The 8,145-nt window shown below is 33.8% G+C and overlaps 1 long non-coding RNA gene across 1 annotated transcript; it reads left to right on the plus strand.

The window, feature by feature from the left end:
* Positions 1-5,581: 5,581 nt before the first annotated feature.
* Positions 5,582-6,674, plus strand: LOC121050905. Its single transcript, XR_005804307.1, has 3 exons — positions 5,582-5,717; positions 6,006-6,104; positions 6,419-6,674. It is a non-coding gene; the product is annotated as an uncharacterized LOC121050905 (long non-coding RNA).
* Positions 6,675-8,145: the final 1,471 nt, after the last annotated feature.

The raw sequence follows: 8,145 nt of genomic DNA on the forward strand, positions 1-8,145 counted from the left end.
GAAAATGACTTCATTGCTACATGTTTGGTTGGTCTTACGGCTCTATCATCTACAAGAGCTGATACTTGGTATTTGGATAGTGGGTGTTCAAGGCACATGACAGGTGATAAAAACTGGTTTTCATCCTTCTATGATGAGGTTATCAGTGATTCTGTCACTTTTGGTGACAGAAAGAAAGCCAAGGTTGTGGGAAAAGGGATTGTAACTGCTCCTGGAATCCCAAATTTAAAAAAATGTGTTGTATGTTGAAGGACTCCAAGCTAATCTTATTAGTGTGAGTCAATTGAGTGATGACTTTGAAGAGGTTAGATTCAATAAGCTGAGATGTCTTGTTCTTCATGGTAAGGGTAAGAGTGTCATGGGTGGACTACGATCTAAAGATCATTGTTATTGTGTTAATGTTAATGATTCTATCTCTTCTTAGATTTTTCTTAGTTCCTCCTCAACTGAAGATGCTCTCAATCTTTGGCATAGACGCCTTTGCCATGTTAACTACCAAGACTTGCTGAAGCTCTCCACCAAAGAAGGGGTAAGAGGTTTGCCCAAATTGAGTGGGAAACCAACTGGTATGTGTGAGGGTTGCAAGCTTGGTAAGCAAACTCGTTCTTCACATAGGGTCATTAATTCTATGTCTAATTCACAACCTTTGGATTTAATGCATATGGATCTGGTTAGACCTATTCAAACTAAAAGCTTAGGTGGTAAGAAGTACATGCTTATTCTAGTTGATGATTTTTCTAGGTTCACTTGGGTGAAATTCTTGAGTGAAAATCTAATACTAATTTATTGATAAATAAATTTTTAAAGACACTAATTTTTTATAAATCTATATTTATACATCATATACTCCAAAGAGCTACATATAGCAATTCAAAGAAAATGAGAAACCGACCGTTGGATGAGTTTATTACAATAAATTATGAGTGTGGTAAAAATTTAGCTAATTTCACCATATTTTCGAATCCGATCGGATTGGTCAACCGTAGTCACTTATATGTTTTATTGGTTGACCGATGGCGTGGCAACCGCGAAACGTGCTTATTTTTTCACATCACATTTGTATATATTCCATCGATGGATGTGCGTGGACATAAGATAAAAAAAAAAAATTTAATTACAAACACATTGGACTATACCAATTTTATTCCTAAAGTTATATGACTTATACATTGCATTTAAATTGTTTAGGTTCATTCTAAAGCAACCATGAAGTGGAAAATGAATTCGGAGAAACCAACCGCTTGATGGAGAGATTGTAATATTTTATGGTGCTTGTAGAAAATCTAGCCAATTTGGTTCTCGTTTCGAATTCGATCAACTAGGTCAAACGTAGTTACTCTTATAAACCTATATTTATATATATACACTCCAAAGAGCAACCCCAATCAATTCAAAGAAAATGGAAAAACCGACCGTTGGATGAGTTTATTACAATAAATTATGAGTGTGGTAAAAAATTTAGCCAATTTCACCATATTTTCGAATCCGATCGGATTGGTCAACCGTAGACACTTATATGTTTTATTGGTTGACCGATGCCGTGACAACCGCGAAACGTGCTTATTTTTTCACATCACGTTTGTATATATTCCATCAATAGATGTGCGTGGACATAAGATTAAAAAAAATTAATTTTAATTACAAACACATTGGTCTATACCAATTTTATTCCTAAAATTGTATGACTTATACATTGCATTTAAATTGTTTAGGTTCATTCTAAAGCAACTATGAAGTGGAAAATGAATTCGGAGAAACCATCCGCTCGATGGAGAGATTGTAATGTTTTATGGTGGTTGTAGAAAATCCAGCCAATTTGGTTCTCGTTTCGAATTCGATCAACTAGGTCAAACGTAGTTACTCTTATAAACCTATATTTATATATCATACACTCCAATTTTGCAACCCCTATCAATTCAAAGAAAATGGAAAATCCGACCGTTGGATGAGTTTATTACAATAAATTATGAGTGTGGTAAAAAATTTAGCCAATTTCACCATATTTTCGAATCCGATCGGATTGGTCAACCGTAGACACTTATGTTTTATTGGTTGACCAATGCCATGACAACAGAGAAACGTGCTTATTTTTTCGCATCACGTTTGTATATATTTCATCGATGGATGTGAGTGGACATAAGATAAATAAAATTAATTTTTATTACAAACACATTGGTCTATACCAATTTTATTCCTAAAGTTGTATGACTTATACATTGCATTTAAATTTCTTAGGTTCATTCTAAAGTAACCATGAAGTGGAAAATGAATTCGGAGAAACCAACCGCTCGATGGAGAGATTGTAATGTTTTATAGTGGTTGTAGAAAATCTAGCCAATTTGGTTCTTGTTTCGAATTCGATCAACTAGGTCAAACGTAGTTACTCTTATAAACCTATATTTATATATCATACACTCCAAAGAGCAACCCCTCTCAATTCAAAGAAAATGGAAAAACCGACCGTTTGATGAGTTTATTACAATAAATTATGAGTGCGGTAAAAAATTTAGCTAATTTCACCATATTTTCAAATCTGATCGGATTGGTCAACGGATATGTAGAATATATATGCACATTAGCACATATTTTATATAGAAGTATAAGAATTTCCACACACACACACATATAGTCATATATATATATATATATATAACACACAAATATATATCTATATGTGTGTGTATATATATATATATATTTATAAACACACACACACACACATATATATATATATATATCTATATCTATATATATGTGTGTGTGTTATATATATATCTCTATTAATAAAGCGAAGAGGGTGTTACTGTTTATCTTTGGGGAAACTTTCAAACTTCCCATTTTGCCCTTGATATTGTCCATGATTTACAGAGAAAATAGAAACTTAGAAACTGGGGTTTGCCGACACAGAGGAAAAGAGAGGAGACGTGGCTAGGGATGGTTTAGTTTCACTCTGTGAGAGAGACATATGGTTTCATTTCCATACAGTGATAGATAGAGAAAGAGATGGGAGAAGAGCTTAGGCGACGGGAGCGGAAGAAGGATGCGATTTCGAATCTGAAACTGAAAGAGACGACTAATTCGAGAGAGAGAGAGAGAGATCGGTTACACCGCTTTCATCTTTCGCTTCTGTGTTTCTTCGCTCTAGAGAGAGAGAGAGAGAGAGAGAGAGAGAGAGAAGAAGAAGAAGCAAAGGAAGAAGGGAAAGAAGAAGACATTCAGGAGAAGACAAAAAGAGAAGGTAAGCTTGAATTTTGGGTGTGATTGATCGGGTTTTGAATTTCGGCGCATGCAATTCTGGGTGATGCCTATGAATGTGGGTATGTGGGTTTATCTATCTGGGTTTGGTGACTTGATTTGTTGGTTTGTATTGATTTGTTAGACTATTGATTTGTTGGTTTATCTATTGGTTTGTATCTGGGTTTATAACTTTCTCTGTATCTCCTGTTTTTGTAGCTTGAGTTTCCAATAAATTAGTTACGGCTGTCTTCTTTTTATTACAAATTGCTTTTTGAAACTTGATCAAAATTGTAGAGCCAGAGGATGTAGTTGTGTTTGATATATATAAGTTGATGAATGACTAATTGGCCAGTAGATGTACTGATTGTATTATTGTTGTCCTGTTTTATAGTTCGATGAAAACCCTATGCAATTTTAGTTTATCATTAACTTTTAGGTATATTTCTTCGTCTCTTAGTCCGATTTGGTTGAGTTTTCTGTGGACTTTGGTTGTTCAGCTCTAAGGAGTTGTGGAGCCTTACAATGTCCTTTTTATTAGACCAAACCAAATTAAGAATAATAGGATACTAAATGCGTCTTTCCTTTGAAACAGATTTCTTATTAAATAAGCTTACTGGATCCAACATTACTACTTATGAAGCACATACCCAGAGTTTCTTATCAATTCTTTCTATCTTATATCTACTTGCAATTTTTAGAAAACCATACTGCATGAAAGATACTACTGTGAAGTGAGAATTTATGATATGGCTAGGGGTGGTTTTTATCAACAAACAACATTTTTATTAGGAGTTGTGGAGCCTTACAATGTCATTTTTATTAGACCAAACCAAATTAAGAATAATAGGATACTAAATGCGTCTTTCCTTGGAAACAGATTTCTTATGAAATAAGCTTACTGGATCCAACATTACTACTTATGAAGCACATACCCAGAGTTTCTTATCAATTCTTTCTGTCTTATATCTACTTGCAATTTTTAGAAAACCATACTGCATGAAAGATACTACTGTGAAGTGAGAATTTATGATATGGCTAGGGGTGGTTTTTATCAACAAACAACATGTTTATCTCTCATTTGAAGATTTGGAGCAAAAGTTATAAGGAAAGAGAAGCTGAAAACTTTTGTTTATTGCATTTCCTCATTTCACACATACTGAAGAACACGTTCATTCCTAAGCAGAAGAACTACATAAGTGACAACTTCACAATTATAAAGGTAAGCGAACAACTAAAGGGAATATATATATATATATATATATACATATATATAGCATGTTCTTAAGTTGTAAGGAGTGACCAGGAAGCGGTGGGAATTTTCCTTTCTTAAGAATTAAGGTTTTCATTGAGTAAATTATTTCTTATAGCAGATGGGTCTTGGCAGAATGAGTTTTGTGGGGTTTTGTTTCTTGCTGGGAAATTAGTGTTCTTTTTGGTATTTGGTCTAATAATTTGTTGACCGTTAGGTACTATTGAGACTGAGTTTTGACACTGCATAACAATCAACAAAACTTTGAGTTAGTTCCTACCAAGTTTGAATTTTGATGAACAGAATCTTCCATAACTCTAAAAGTTAGAACTTTTCAGGTTTTATGGGAGATTTTTTGGAAGACTACTAATAATATAAAGATCATAATTAAGTCCACCCATTCTCATTCGGTAAGTTGCCTAGATGTTTACATCTTAGCTTTGGGAGAAACATCAAACTATTCAACTTGGACATAATGATGCTATATTGGAATTGAAAACTATTGTCAATTGCAAAGTACTAGCAGTAAGATCATAAAAACTAATTTATGGTCTTAAGTGTCAACAAAGACCAAAATTTTAGCATCTGATTTGTGTGATTAAAATGCTTTGACAAGTCATAGGAGTGTATCATGTCAGACTTGATCCTATACGAGAGGGTGCTAAAACGTGTCAATCATTTGGTCAAGAGATATACTTTCCTTTGTTTTAGCCTTTACAGACAGAACAGGTAACAGAAGGAAGTTGAAGTGCTTCTTTCGGATACTGTAGGTCATCTTGATGATGATCTTTTCTATTGGTCCCATTAATTGTCTTCTTTGCAGGTATGGTTCTAATCATTTTCCTAGACCACAAAGGCATTACTAAGAGATAGTGCTAATGCTAATAGTTGCTCATTGATAAAGTTATGTAATGAACTTTTGACCCACATATGTTAGTTAGGTTAAAGTTCATTATTAGGAATGAATTATATAATGCTGTTGTGACTGTTGTTTAACAATATTGTGGCCATACCTCTGACATAGACATTGGGCTTTTGGAAAGACTTCTCTATAACAGTAAAGCAATTGTTTTCCACCTGATGGTGCTTTAGCTTATTTTAAGTTTTTGATTAAAATTGCAATGTTGCATTGCAGGGAAAGCCACGGCCGTTTGCTGAGCGGAAGTTTTATATAGCATTTCCTTTGTTTCGTGGCACATCAATTTATGCAGATCTGACCAAGTAATCTCAGGTAAATTGCAATAAAGTCAAGCCATAACTTCTAATAGAATTATTTGTTACCTTTTCTTTTCTCTGGATGGTACACATAGAATAATGCATTTTCAGTTACTTAGTTTAATGCCTTTTCAGTTTATAGTTTAAAAGTGTCAATCATTACAACTTTTTATTCATTAGTTTTCCTTTCTTTATTGGGACAACACGAATCTTTGTCTATGCTAAAGTGGGAATCCTGAGCATTCTGTATTACGTTAAATTTATTTTAAATTAATTGTAGTGATGGTATTTGTACTGCTTGCAGCATGGAAAATCATCAAAGAGAGGGGCAACAATTTTTAACTTCTTCACAATGAGCAAATGGAAAACATAGAGCTAGCAAATGAAGTGGAATCAATGACCGGTAACTTATAGATTCATGTTCCGAAACACAAACATTTTTGTATGCATATTTTGCACAGTTTTATTTCTACATGTATGTAGTTAAAAAATTTAGAGTTTTGGCAGTAGTTTAATTTTATCTTTTAAGGAAGAATTTTAGAACATTGAGAATTTGAAATCATAACACCTTAAAGAAGAACTTACATAGCAAAACACCCCCAAAAATTCATATCCATTGCTTCAAATGCTACAATTTCTCTCAGACTTTTTATAGACCTATATATATATATATTTTTTTTTTCAATGTTCAAGCAATCTATTATGTGAAAAATATAGGTGCTTTGCGACAAGATCAAGCTTATGACCAAAGTATATCACCTCCTAAAAGAGTGAGTCGAAAAGCACAATGGCAGGCTTCAATGAGTTCAAAAGAACGAGATAATTATTTGACACGACGACGGGCCAATTATCATTGTCATCGCGAACAGACATCAAATTGTGAAGATAATATCCATGTTCGAAAGAGAATGCATTTAAGCCATATATGGCAGATGAGTGATAGCGGAGCTAATCAGAATGCTACGAACGCTACAAACAGCGATGATGACCTAGCAGTCAATGAAGGTAACAAGTTTAAAACATTAATATATTCTTCAATATTTTATTTCAGTAATAAGCACAAGTATTGACATTGATATTTTTTTAACAGGAACCTCTGAAAATGTCGTTCGTCATAATGACATGTCTTATAATAGCGGGGTTGCGCAAGTATGTCGTAGACAGAGACGACGCAAACCTCATAATTGTGCCCGAAATTTTCATGAAAATATTGGAATAAAAAAGTATCATTTGCCACCACCAAAGACATGTCCATATTGTCATGCCCGTCTGTTTCATCATGAAACCAAAGATATGTGTTGCTTAAATGGGAAAACTGTCATTCCTCTAATTCAATCTCCTCCAGAAATGGTTGAGTTATTTTCTGCTGAAACTCCACAAGGTGTCCATTTTTAACAAAATATTCGTGCTTATAACCATGTGTTTTCATTTACATCAATGGGTGTGCACATTGATCAAAGTTTAGCGACTGGTGGTAGTACTTTCACTTTTCGTGCTCAAGGATCCATATATCATAAGATAGGAAGTCTTCTACCAGATGAAGATAACAGACCAAGATTTCTACAATTGTATATATACGACACATACCATGAAGTAGACAATCGTATGTTAGAGAATGAAGCATTGCATAGAGATGTGGTTGAAAACATACAACAAATCTTAAACCGACATAATCCATTTGTGCACGTATTTCATCATCTAGCTCGACGCCAAGATTTGGAAACTTGCAAACTCATCATTAGAGAGCAACCTGCAAACCAACTTTAATATAGTTTGCCCTCAGAGTCTCAGGTTGCTGCAATAATAGTGGGTGCAGATGATGTAGAAAATCTAAAAGGTCGTGATGTAATGGTACAAACAAGGCAAGGTCAACTTTTAAATGTCCAAGATTGTGCAGGCTATTATGATCATTTACAATATCCATTGTTGTTACCTTATGGCACATATGGATGGGATGTGAATAGTCAGAATAATAATGGTCAAAAATTGACGTGTCGTGACTATTATGCATATATTTTGCAGGTTAATAAACTATTCTTCATTCTCTTATTGTGAATAAATATATATATATATTTATTTTTAAAACATAGTGATAATTGGTAAATTTTATCATTTCAGATTCGTCCACATGAGGAATCGATTTTACTTCGAGGAGGCCGCCTGTTGCAACAATATGTCGTCGATAATTATGTCAAAATCGAAGCACAAAAACTGAGATGGATTCGTAATAATCAAAACACCCTGCGACGTGAACTTTATGATGGACTCCATGATTCACTGAATGCCAGTGAAAACAATGCAGGTACTTTATTATTATTATTTATAACAGTAAAACTTTCTGTTAATTTGAGAACGCTGCAAAAGCAAGTATTCACAAAACATTAAAATTTCAAAACAGGTAACATTGGTCGCATAACTATTTTACCATCTTCTTTTATTGGTAG

The sequence above is a fragment of the Rosa chinensis genome, unplaced genomic scaffold (genome assembly GCF_002994745.2).
Source record: "Rosa chinensis cultivar Old Blush unplaced genomic scaffold, RchiOBHm-V2 RchiOBHmChr0c36, whole genome shotgun sequence".
In the NCBI taxonomy this organism is placed as follows: Eukaryota; Viridiplantae; Streptophyta; class Magnoliopsida; order Rosales; family Rosaceae; genus Rosa; species Rosa chinensis.